This window comes from Pseudonaja textilis, chromosome 4 (assembly GCF_049901715.1).
Source record: "Pseudonaja textilis isolate UNSWEBS1 chromosome 4, rPseTex1.2, whole genome shotgun sequence".
Classification (NCBI taxonomy): Eukaryota; Metazoa; Chordata; class Lepidosauria; order Squamata; family Elapidae; genus Pseudonaja; species Pseudonaja textilis.
This window is the reverse complement of record NC_141993.1, coordinates 10,597,511-10,610,074: the sequence shown is the minus strand read 5'-3', so window position 1 is coordinate 10,610,074 and position 12,564 is coordinate 10,597,511. Positions and strand designations below refer to the sequence as shown.

Here is a 12,564-nt window from a genome sequence, read left to right as displayed (position 1 = left end):
CCCACTGTCCGATTCCACTGCTGTCTGCACAGGCTGCTGGCGAACCACAACAGATAAGGGTACTATCAGTGTTTTAGCAAACACTCCCAATGGAATCGAAACTCCAAGGCTGGCATATTCCTCAAAGCATTGGTTTATTAGGCATGTCATGTTGGCACATCCGAGGAAAAGCCGACTCTGAAGGACCTGAGGCTTTCCCCACACAAATCAAAACCCCAAAGTTCTTTTTCCCCAGGTCACACGTCCATTACATGGTCCAGGTCACATCCTCCATCTTGTCTGGCTTTGATCAACGCCTCTCCAACACCTGGTAGAACGTCCTTGTCTCCCATGGGAAAGAATGTTGTTCTGGCTACACATCCCCAGCTATCTCTGTCTCCCCACTCATGTTCCCACAGCTCCAACCAGCCCTGAAGATGCTTCCAAAATGGCTTCAGGACTGACAAGTACATGATATTGACAGAGTTCAATATTTCAATTACTGCTTCTTCTTGCCATCTACTACCTGAAGAGACAACCTAACTCTGCCCTATTCAAGCCTATCGAAAGTATTTCTGCAGGAACCAAAAGGTTATCATTCAAATAGGGGAATCAGAGAAATTTACAAGCTCCCTTTTCTTTTCATGCCGAGAAAGAGGAGACTAAAATCCTTGGGGGACAAACAACCTTTCCTGAGATAAGAGAGAGAAAGAGGTGACAGATAGATACATCCTGTAAAAATATATTGTGGCAGGCAGGTATGTGTGTAGAAGAGCTTTCTTATTTCTGTCAAACATTGATTAATTCTGTTCCTGCTGTTTTGACTGTTGGGGTAGCTCCCAAACAAACTGAAGACATTGAGCAGATAGAAAAACATTTCTACTCTCTGGTTGTTCATATCCATGAGTGGTTGTCCTTATTTTAATAGTCCACGCTTAATATATTCTCCATCACATTTCTTCTAAACAAGCACAAGTTAGACAGTTACCAGATAATTTTGATTCCTGTGTGATAATTATGAGGACAGTCTCTGATGTTGGGCTTTGTCTACCACCCGCAGAGCGTAACTGTCAAGCATATATGACAGTTGGACAGGCAAGGGGCTCCGAATTAGCCTAGATGCCCCCATAGGGCCTTCATCATCCTGCTGCACTGAATGAAAACTCTCCAACTGGTATGGTCATCAGGAAAGCATAGAGTTGGTCTGGCTTTACAGTTTTGCCTCTCTTAAATGGGTGAAGTCTTGAGCAGTGGGAGACAGGTTCTCCAGAATGGACGAGATCCTGAAGCTTTGGAGAATGTTAGGATGTCACTTTTTGTGTTAGCTGTGTAGGACAAGGTCTAATTCAGGAGTCCCCAAACTTGGCAACTTTAAGACTTGTGGACTTCAACTTCCAGAATTCTGGGTGTTGTGGTCTACAAGTCTTAAAGTTGCCAAGTTTGGAGACCTCTGGTCTAATTGAAGGTGTCCTCCTGAAAGATGACTCAATTCAACTCTTATTTTAAAAGAATGTATTATTAAAGAAAAAGGAAGAGTTTCCCCCATCAGTAGAATTGAACATGACCCAAAACTGCAGATTCAGTAGAGACATAGACTACCTTATGGGAAGATATTCTATAATTTTCATAATGTTCATCCCTTCACTTAAAGTAGCACATAGGGTAATCTGTGATCTCTTGTTCTCTTACCTTAGTGCAGAGGTTTCCAAACTTGGCGACTTTAAGGCTTGTGGACTTCAACTCCCAGAATTCTCCAGCCGGCTGGAGAATTCTGGGAGTTGAAGTCCACAAGCCTTAAAGTCGCCAAGTTTGGAGACCCCTGCCTTAGTGAGATGGCATTGAAGGACAAGTCTCACATGGATAGTGCCACAATGGAGTTTGTTCAATAGATGGTGTTTGACTTGGTAGATCCAGAGTTTCCTGGTTCTCCTGTACTTTTGGAGAGAGTTCTACTCTTTTCTTGCTTTTGGATTAATGAGAGTTTTCTGAGGCATATCAGTCTGCTCCCATCATTAGTTCTCCTCTCAACTGGGATGAAATTCATTGGGAAAACTGACAGGCATTGCATCATGATTGATCTTAATGTGTAGCATGCCAGATGCAGAATCCAATCCTTCCTGTTTAATGATTTACAGAATGTTATATGTTATATTTACGAGGAGGAGGAGGAGGAGGAGGAGGAGGAGGAGGAGGAGGAGGAGGAGGAGGAGGAGGAGGAGGAGGAAGAAGAAGAAGAAGAAGAAGAAGAAGAAGAAGAAGAAGAAGAAGAAGAAGAAGAGGAGGAGGAGGAGGAGGAGGAGGAGGAGGAGGAGGAGGAGGAGGAGGAGGAGGAGGAGGAGGAAGAAGAAGAAGAAGAAGAAGAAGAAGAAGAAGAAGAAGAAGAAGAAGAAGAAGAAGAAGAAGAAGAAGAAGAAGAAGAAGAAGAAGAAGAAGAAGAAAAAGAAGAAGAAGAAGAAGAAGAAGATCTTATGGAAACCATAATTTCTTACTGGGATTTCTGTTGCCAAACTACATGATATGATCACTTTAGAGAGGTCACTTGAAGCAGCCTATGCACATTTACTAGGCTATTGTTTATTCTCAACATACTTTATAATTCTGTTTCTTATTTTTTTCCCCCAACAACAACCCTCCTGTGAGGTGGATTGGGCTGGGCTGAGACAGAGTGACTGTCCCATGGTCATCTATTTGGCTTCATGCCTAACATGGAACTAGAACTCATAATCTCCTGGTTTCTAGGCCAGCACTTTAATTGAACTGGCAGCCTTATTACCCAGAGAAATTGTAACTTTCTACTACACTGTTCCTCAAATAAAGAAAGAAAATGATGGGGGTGGGGGAAGAGACCTATATTTGATCTTTTCTATGCAGGCATAACATAATATATACCTATTGTATTCCATTTATCAGGATAAATGGAACTCTTACCCCAGCAGCAAAGTTCTACCTGGAGAAGTCCTCTTTGGAGTGTAGGTGGCCAAAACTCTTTGTTGGATTATTTCTAACACAATTGCTCTCTAACATCATTCCTTCCTTAATTCATTCCTTCCTTCCTTCCTTCCTTCCTTCCTTCCTTCCTTCCTTCCTTCCTTCCTTCCTTCCTTCCTTCCTTCCTTCCTTCCTTCCATTGATTCTGTACTGTCCCCCATCTCCAGTTCATGACTCTGGGCAGCTAACAATTCTTAGAAACAAGATTTTAACAGCACATCACAAAATTGTGTATCCCTTTGACACTGAAAACAAAATTGGAAGGTCAACAAAGAATGGAGGAAACTCATTGTTCAAATACCTGGATCGGTTCTTGCAACAAAATTAAAACAGCTGAATGAGATATCTAAGGATTCCCTTTGCTCTCACCAAGATATCATACTGTCCTCTGGAGATCAGATTAGACACATGGGAAAGTGAAAATGTGTAGTTCTGTCAAGGAAGCTGGTTAATCCAATCTATGATTATTTGCAAAACTGGACATGGAGTAGCTACTTCCTGCTTAGACATTTTGTTGCTTCCTCAAATGTTTTGACACCTCAAAGTTTTACCATGCTTCTTGCTATGAGTAGTAACAAGGAAAAGCCTCCCCCACTGGAAATGCCTCTGTTTCCAGCATGAAATGTTCAGTGTGTACTGGCTAAGACCCTGATACTATAAAAAGAAGGGCAGCTGTTAGACCATGTCGGCTTGCAAGCGGACTGAAAATGGGGGCATTCACTAGCGAATCACTTTTTTGCTTCCAAATGCATGTGTTAAAACAAATAGCTCTAAATCCCTCCCTCGTTTTCTGTGTGTGCGTGGGGCTGGGTGTGATCCCAAAATTTAAAATTCAACATAGTTAACGTTAGGGAACTTTTCTCCCAGGTCCTTTCTTTGCATTTGATGCAAAGAGCATTTTGTAGGCCTGGAGTCAAACACAGGTGTGCTTTCCTTCACACCTGCTTGAGATGAACGTTTCATGGGCCGGTCTTGCCAGGCAGGAAGGCATATTTGGGTGTCCTTTACAACCCCCACCCCCACCCTTTCCCCCAGTCTTGCTGGCTTAAGGCTTCAGCCTCCCAACAGTTCTTCCTTCTCATTACTCTTGACTGGGGGGAGGCAATTATTCTCCTGCCCAGAGAGCAAAGGCAGTGGTGGGGGTAGGGAGGGAGGGGGGCAGCTGTGGCTTTAAGGGATGGATCCACCTTAAGGAAATGCCTGCCCGTCCCCTCCCTTGTCCTGAATAGGCAGCGTCACCAGGATAGCAGAGGTCAAGTCGATGTAGAGAGGACGCACAGAAGGAAGCGGAGCTCAAGGCGTGCAGTGCATCTCCCCAGCGTCTCTCAGGTAGAGGACCGTCCGTCCGTCTGTCTTTCCTTGCCGTCTGCTGTACTAACCCTCTTCTTCCTCCTCCTCCTCCTAACAGACCTCAGTTCCTCTCTCCCGCTGACCGTTTTGCACTCTCTGAATGACAAGCACTCCGCTGGGCGCTTCTCTTTTTCTCTCCTGCCTGCTTACTCGTTTCTGGCTTCTTGTTGTGTTTCTTCTTACAAAGCTTGCTCAGGTTTCTGGCTGGCTTGAAGAGAACAGATCCAGGCGGTTGTGGAGCTGACTTGCACAACCGTTGGCTGACAAAGTCCCCCAGTTTAGCTCTTTATCCTCTTTTTCTTTATTTTTCCCACTCTCTCTCCTGGACTATGTGGCTCTCTACTCTCCCAGACACCTAAAACTGCTTTTATATTTGCAACACTGGCCCAACCTCAGCACCTTTATCCACCCCCACCCCCACACACACTTTCAGTAAAGAAACCTGCATGATCCCAGCACCACTTTTGTTTAGCTGGAAATAAGTGATCAAATATGCATGAGCAGAAGCGTCCCAGAAGGGATGATTGACAGAGACCTTTGCGATGGACAGTCAGTTGGAAGCTCCCTTCCCAGTCCAGTTTTCTCCCTCTTTAGTCCAAAATAGATGCATAGAACTTGTTTCACCCCGATAGAATCACAGATTTATTAGGTTTAAATCACAAATTCCCAATAGCAGGAAGAGCTGCAGGTCCTTGCAGTCCATATATGCTACTTTATAATACTTATAATACTAAACCTAGTTTAGTCCTATTTCTTTGAAACCATCCGGACCAAATTCAGAAACAAGGATTGTATTTTACCATTGTGCCAGAAGGTTGCACAGTTTAAATTTCACACACCAGATCACAAAGGATTAAATCAAATCAATGCAGACTTTCTTTAATCAACGGAAGGCCCAAGTGTTATCCAGATGTGTCAATCCTCAAGTACGCTCCTCAGCTTTAAACCAAAAATCCTCTGATCCTCAAAATAACATCTCAAGTTTTAATAAAAGTACATCATCTCATACAAAGATTTGAGATTTTTGTTTGTTTAAATTATAGATTTTTACTGGTCCCATTCTCTCTTTTGGCATGCATGTGCGCAATATAATTCCATGCCTCAAGAACAAATATAAGTTTAATAAAGAGCTAATATTGTCCCTGAGAGCACATTTCATTCATGCGACGGTTTTAATACTGCTGATTTTCACTCTGGACTATCTCATAGGAAGTATTGCACTAACTCCCAATGTACACGAGGAAGCCTTACTACAGAGTGTAAAGGACAAAGAGGAAGAGGAAAATTATCAGCTGCAATTAAGTCACGCACTATTTTTATTTGTCTTTTTAACTAAGAACACTTCCATATGCTAAAGCCAACGGATCAGATCCAACTAAATCTTGTCTCTTTAGTAATTTAAGTGACTTGCTGGCATCATGGAGAAATTTTTTCCATTATTGTAATGCAAGTCTCAATTTAGCAATCTCAGAATTTCTGACACTATAAGCAGCTGCTGTTGGAGAGAGAGAGAGAGAGAGAAGGAGAGAGAGAGGGGGGGAGAGAGAGAGAGAGAGAGCATTACATTTTTAATTTGGCAGCTTTCCTCTAAAACAGAAGCTGCTTTTCAAGGTAGGATGACTATATTTCAAGTTATTCTGAAACTTGCTAGGTAGTTATTTATCTACACAATCCATTTCCTGGGTGCTTTAAAAATAATCTTTTAATGACATTCTCATCAGCCTCTCCAAACGATGAGTCCCAGGATTTTTTGAGGAAAGATGCTATATATTAAAAATGTCTTTAATATAAGAGAACTGCAGATCACTTATATTTTATTTAAAAGTTCTACATTCGCCTCACTCTCTTTATGGCTTAGGTAGCTAACTACAATGCTTTAAAATATACATAAAACCATTTTTAAATAAAAACCATAAATCTACAGCTACAGCAGTAAAAGAACTAGATAAATATGTATCCTCTAAATTTTCCCTGAAGCAGTTTTAGCACAAGGGTTATATGGAAAGTCACACATGCCTTATTCAGCATTGCTGGTTCTTGGACTGGATTATTTCTGGACCATTTTCACTGTCCATCCCATGAATAGTGCATTTGTGAGTTGTGAGGTTATTGGTTTATTCTCCAAACCTCTGCCATCTTAGGATCAGGGAAATAGATGCAAATCTGGGAAATAGCCAACCTTGGACGCACAAGTAAGGAGAAATACAGATAAGTATGATCAGAAGTCTAGTGGCATTGAATGTGTGAATTACTGTTTCCTGTGAATTAACATGGGGAAGTAGAATAATTGACTCGAATAATTCCCAAGTAGAGGTCATCAAGCCCAGCTTTTATTCAGAATTCGGAAAGGTAGGAGTTGAGCCATCACAAAACCATGCCTCCATCTCACAGCTGTATCATGTAGTCCAGCAAGAAGACATCGGTAAGGTATCAAGAAATCCAGGTGCATCACCAGGTCCGTTCTCTGCCAGTCATTCTCCCAAGGTAGATCATCCATCTTCATGATTGAAGACTTTCTCTACGAAACCTAGATCAGAATCCACTTGGTAGGGTGAAAATTAATTATTTCATCTGAGAGCCATCACCTTCTCCACCACTTTGGCCAGTTTGGTCTAATGGTGGAGGCACCAGGCTAGAAGGCACCAGACTATGAGTTCTTAGTCCCACTTTAGGCATGAAAGCCAGCTGGGTGACTTTGGGCTGATCACCAGGAGATGGTTAGTTCTGGTCCTGCCTTAGACATGAAAGCCATCTGGGTAACCTTCATCCGGTCACCCTCTCTGAACCTCACTCACCTCACAGGGTTGTTGTTCTGTGGAAAATAGGAAGACGGAGGTATGTTGGCTATATAAGAGCCTCAGTGGCGCAGTGGTAAGAGTGCAGTACTGCAGGCTACTTCTGCTGCAGCCAATTGCCTGCAATTTGGCAGATTGAATCCCACCAGGCTCAGGGTTGACTCAGCCTTCCATCCTTCTGAGGTGGGTCAAATGAGGACCCAGATTGTTGGGGGCAATTGGCTGACTCTGTAAAACTGCTTAGAGAGGGCTGTAAAGCACTGTGAAGCAGTATATAAGTCTAAGTGCTATTGCTATATTCTCCATTATGAGTTATTTATAAAATAACCAGGTGGGATACAAATAAATGCAAAGAAATAATAATAATATCAATTACAGCTAACAGTAATTAAAATTGGCTGGATCTCAATATATCTTTCTAAGAGGGCTTCCTAACAATTGCATCAATTATGTAGATTTTCTTCCCAAAATAGTCCTAGCCAGAGAATGAAAGATCATTATAATTATAATGAGCCATTTGATGTGTGTGGCTGAAGTTCCTTATTTATAGATAACAGAAATCAAAGACTATGATTTATTTAATATGTAAATCTCTTCCCAATCTCTATTTTTCTCTCTGTTTTCAACATTATAATAAAACTCAACTCTGAAAAAGTGACCTAATTATTAAATCAAAGCCAAATTACTGTTTGCATTCTTAAACTATTAAGAAGTGATCTGAAGGCTTTTAAGATATTACCCTGTAACAATGGATTCAGCATTACAAGCTATTAAACTTGTGTTGGGTTTCCTATCTGGGACACTTGTTCCTTGCTTGGTACAGTCAATGGTAGATGGGATTGCACTGATCCCAAAGAAGTCAAATTCGTTGAATTCTATCCCTTAATCTGGTCACCTTAAGTGTTTTGGTTCCCTAAGCTACACCAGGACACTGGTCTGATTTGGTAACCTTAATTTCAGATCTTCCTCTGGACATTTTTAGCTTCTTTGAGAGGAAACATGGCATAAAGGTTCACTGGTATTCTGTGCCACATCCGGTAAAGCTGTATCTCACTCAGCACTTTCAGGACCCTGGACAATGACCAAGAAGCCTCTTCCCTTGCATGAAATAACTCTGAATTCAGTAAGAGACCACAGTAGAGGGCAATTGAGAGTGTTGATAGTTTAAGTTATTGAAGGATCTATGGATATTTCTGGACCCTTATGGACCTGCGTGTCTGAGGGACAGCAGAAACTGAGATAGCAATCTTAGGATCTGAGGAAAGGACTATGTCCTCTTCCTGAGTATATTCAGAAAAAGAATAGCAAAATTCTACCTTAAAGTAGGGAAATTTATGACTCTTTGTGCTGAGTTTTCCTTTGGATAATGCTGAGCCTCCTAAGGAGAATATATCACAGACAGCCAACACTTTACACATGGGTATAATCATTTATCTTCTCCTTAAGGTATCTTGGGATGTGGTTTTGCAGGAATAGGATGAACAATCACAATGATAACCTTCTTGGATTTATTGTCTTACTACCATTCCAGTCAATCTCTAGAATGAAGCATGCCTTTTAAACAAATAGAGGTCCTACATTAATGCAGACGTGGAGAAATGTAGACAATATAGGTTGCGTTCATGCCTATGTTAAGGGTGAGATTGGTTTCTGTACTTCACTCTCATCCAAATTTTACATGTCTAGAATTTGGTAAGCATTTAAACGTCCTCTATTTCTCTATTTTCAAGATTTCTCCAAGATTTCATTCTTTATAGAAGCATCAGCGCATAAGAAAGGAACATGAGAAGTCTGAGGTGCTCTACTCTCATAGTTGTGCTTGACTTATGCTTTCTCAGTTTTTGAGACAAGCCACATCGTTCGTTTTAATCCGGTCTCTTAAATGGTTGTCAGGTAGCTCCGTATTTTATGAAGTTGTTATCATTTGGTGTATGGTATGTACGTTATTTTGATTTGACATCACCTTGTTGGCATCTTCGGAGGAATGCTACATGGTACAAATACTAAAAATAACTCAAAACACAGAAATTAAAAAAAAAGAGGATGCAAAAGTCCACCACTTCCATCTTAGCTTAAGCATTGGTTCTTGCATTCCCAAGGATCTCCAACTCATTGGACTTCTCTTGCTCAGAGGCTCAACTTTGTTGTTTGTTTCAGTGATAATGCTAGATCCTCTGATGATACCATGCTGTCCCATCTCTAGCTTACAGGAAAATGCTAAGAAGCTAACTTCTTGTGTTTCTGGTATTTTGAAATGTCCATAGCTTTGTCTGATGGTTGTGGAACTCCTTCAGTTTGTTCTCTATGTTCATAGTGGACGGCATTGATAATTTCTGACCTGTTTTTAATGGCAGTGGTGGTGGTATGGTGGTGTTACAGGCATTGCTTATTCTCACTGCCACCTACATGGTTTTTCCCCCTCCACATCTGGAAAAGCTTAAACAGAGAAAGCTCTGGAGAAAAGAAAAGACATTTCCAAATCTTTCTATACTTAGCGTTTAATTTTCAAGAGACCTAACCATAACATTAAAAGTGTATAAGAATACTCAGGAGCCATAATGGAGATTTTGCAAGCAAAATAATAGGAAAATGAATAAGACTTAATTTATTGTGTGTATTCTTGTTAATAAGAACATATTGGCCTCATTTTCCTCCCCTTTATTCAGCTAAATGTGCAGTTCTCATTTCCTCAATTCTTAAGTTGAAGTGATATCTTAAAACAGAACTTCTGCATGACCCTGGGAACAGTAAGTCATGAAGAGCTTCATAGGTGCTTCAAATTCCACCACAAAAAAGAAGTTATGGTTCCTGGAGAAAGTGGGCTTTTCCCCACAACATAATGCCCAAAGGCAGTCAGCAGTTAAATGGGGTTGCCCTTCTTCCAGAAGTCTTGGATTTCAGTTAACCAACATAGTGAAAAGCTGTGAGTTATTTTTCCAACTAGTCTGGAACCAAACCCCCACCCACCCTCACCCCAAAGTAATAAACCATAAACCAGACACCTTCCAGGCAGTGTTCAAGTCAGAAGTATTATATCAGGTCATGGAAATAGTTCATTCTGTGTAAGAAATGAGCTTGCTTTCCTAAGTAATAAATACATACAATTTTTAGTGTGCTATCTTGGATTTTGCAAGCTCCGTTTGTGCTATTACCTCAGTTAGCGCTGTTTGTATTGTACTTCAGGGGGAAAAAAAATCTAAGTGTGGCAGAAACTCCAGAGAAAAGGTGAGAAAAACACAGAATTCACACTCCATTTACACAACCCTCCTTTGCTCCTCTTATTATCTCACACCATACTTCTTCCACACATATTCCCTACCCATAATTATGTGTCAGAAAGAATAACAGAGTTGGAAGAGAACTTGGAGATCATCTAGTCCAATCCCCTACTCAAGCAAGGAGACCATCAATCATGTCAGACAAAGGGCTGTCCAAAAGTTTTGAAACCTGGAGAAATCTTCATGCACCCTGTTCTTTTCTTTCAGGATTAGGAAAAGCCATTTTTTTCCAGATATGGCTATAGGGGGCCAGCGAAGGATGCTGGGAGTTGTAGTCCATTAACACCGGGATCCAGGGTGCATCAACCATGCAAAGGTTGATGAAGTACATCTTCCCATGTTCCTCCTCATTGAACTGCTGGGAAGTGCAGCCGCATCTGGAAAAACCTGACCAACTGCAACCCAGCAAGAATAAAATAGGTTTTTAGTGGAAATGTATCACTGGCTTTTCTCACAAACACAAAAAGGCCACGCCTAGAGTTAGTGCACACACTGCCTGGAGCTGAGAAAAGAGCACCCTACACAGCAAACCATGTGCAGAGAGAAGACCAATCGTTGTTCTCTGTTGCACAATTACTCCAGTGAGATCAACGGCACTCACAGCACATCAAAGGCACTGACACAAGTCTGTAATGCAAGATGTTTTTAAACCTCTGCAACTTCAAGGAGTAGCACCTGGGGTCAAGGTTCCAGAAAGGCCAACTCCAACACCAAGTCTCCGAGGCAGACATTTCTCAAAGTCCCATTTTATTAAAGTTGACATACTGGCACGTCTGGAAAAACCTGAATCGGAGAGTTCTGGGTTTTCCCCACAGTAATTCAAAACACAAATCCATCCCCTGCACCCATCGGTCCATCACATAGTCCAATCACCATCCGTCTCAACTGGAGACATTCCCCTGACCACTGCTCACCCAGGTGCAGGAAAGACATGACCTTGACTGCAAGGAAGAATGCTATTATGGCTAACTACATACAGTACACTCTACAAAATCCCCCCCTCCCAATTTCCTAGGCACAGGAATGTGGCAGCGTGGAAGCTTCTGCTGCTAATATGGCTTCCAAAGCTGACGCCTGGACTGACAACAAGGCTCCTATGTCCCTTGATTCAGCGCTGACATGCTCTGAGGAAGCTCTAGCTAACCTAAGCAGAGCTACCACTCCAGATCTCCTCAGCCTTGAACAGTGTGGTGACAAAGTTGGCACTGGTTTGCAGAGGCTGATGGCATTTCTATTCTAAGGTGTTACCTTGAGCCGATCATTTCTTCCTGCCCATTGCAGTCATGGCCCTGGGGAAAGGCTGCTATTAACATTCCAGAAACCTTTTTCTTCCTCGGGCCATTTTTAGTCGTGACCCAAAGAGTAAAATTCACCAGGACGGCCATCATTTCGGTGTCTGGGAATGAGAATCTCATCCCGTTTCCTGAAATTATTTCAAGACATGCTGCTTCCAGTGTTTTGAATTTAAATTTAAAAGGCCAATTCAATCCTAGTAAACTAGAATCAAGATCACGCGAAGTGCTTGTACCACTTTTACAAAGCCTTAGTAAGACCACACCTGGAATATTAGGTCCAGTTCTCGTCACCACAATATAAAAAAGATACTGAGACTCTGGAAAGAGTGCAGAGAAGAGCAACAAAAATAAACAGAGGCCTGGAGGCTAAAACACACAAAAAATGGCAACAGGAACTGTTTCAGAGGTGGTCTTCAGCAGGTTCTGACCAGTTCTAGAGAACCGGTAGTGGGAATTTTGAGTAGTTCAGAGAACCGGCAAATCCCACCTCTGACTGGAGATTTTACAGTATCCTCCCACTGCCACGCCCACCAAGCCACGCCCACAGAACTGGTAATAAAAACAATTGAATCCCACCACTGAACTGTTCAACGGTTCTATTGTGCCAGGAGATTTAGATTAGCTAGAAAGCAGGAAACTGTTGGATGTCTTGCTCTGTAGCTTATCTAAAAGCAGAGCTGAACCTTCCTTAGGACTGAAGCTTCTACTTTTCAGTGCAGACTCAGGTAGCAGATTGCAGAAAAGTAGATCTCTGAGTGACTCTGTGATTCTGTGAGCAACTCAATCTGCTTGCCTGCTTTGCATAATTTTGAGTAAAAGTTGCTCTTTTTTAATAAAAAATTCAATATCTACATAAATATAATATTTACATACAAGCCA

At 41.7% G+C, this 12,564-nt stretch overlaps 1 protein-coding gene across 3 annotated transcripts in view; it reads left to right on the top strand.

Moving 5' to 3' along the window:
• Positions 1 to 4,165: 4,165 nt before the first annotated feature.
• Positions 4,166 to 12,564, top strand: part of LDB3 (LIM domain binding 3) — a 137,112-nt gene continuing 128,713 nt past the window's right edge. For all 3 annotated transcript variants that reach the window (XM_087932224.1, XM_087932222.1, XM_087932218.1), the window contains exon 1: positions 4,166 to 4,296. The gene's annotated coding sequence lies outside the window, so the exon portion shown is untranslated. The remainder of the gene's footprint in view (positions 4,297 to 12,564) is intronic.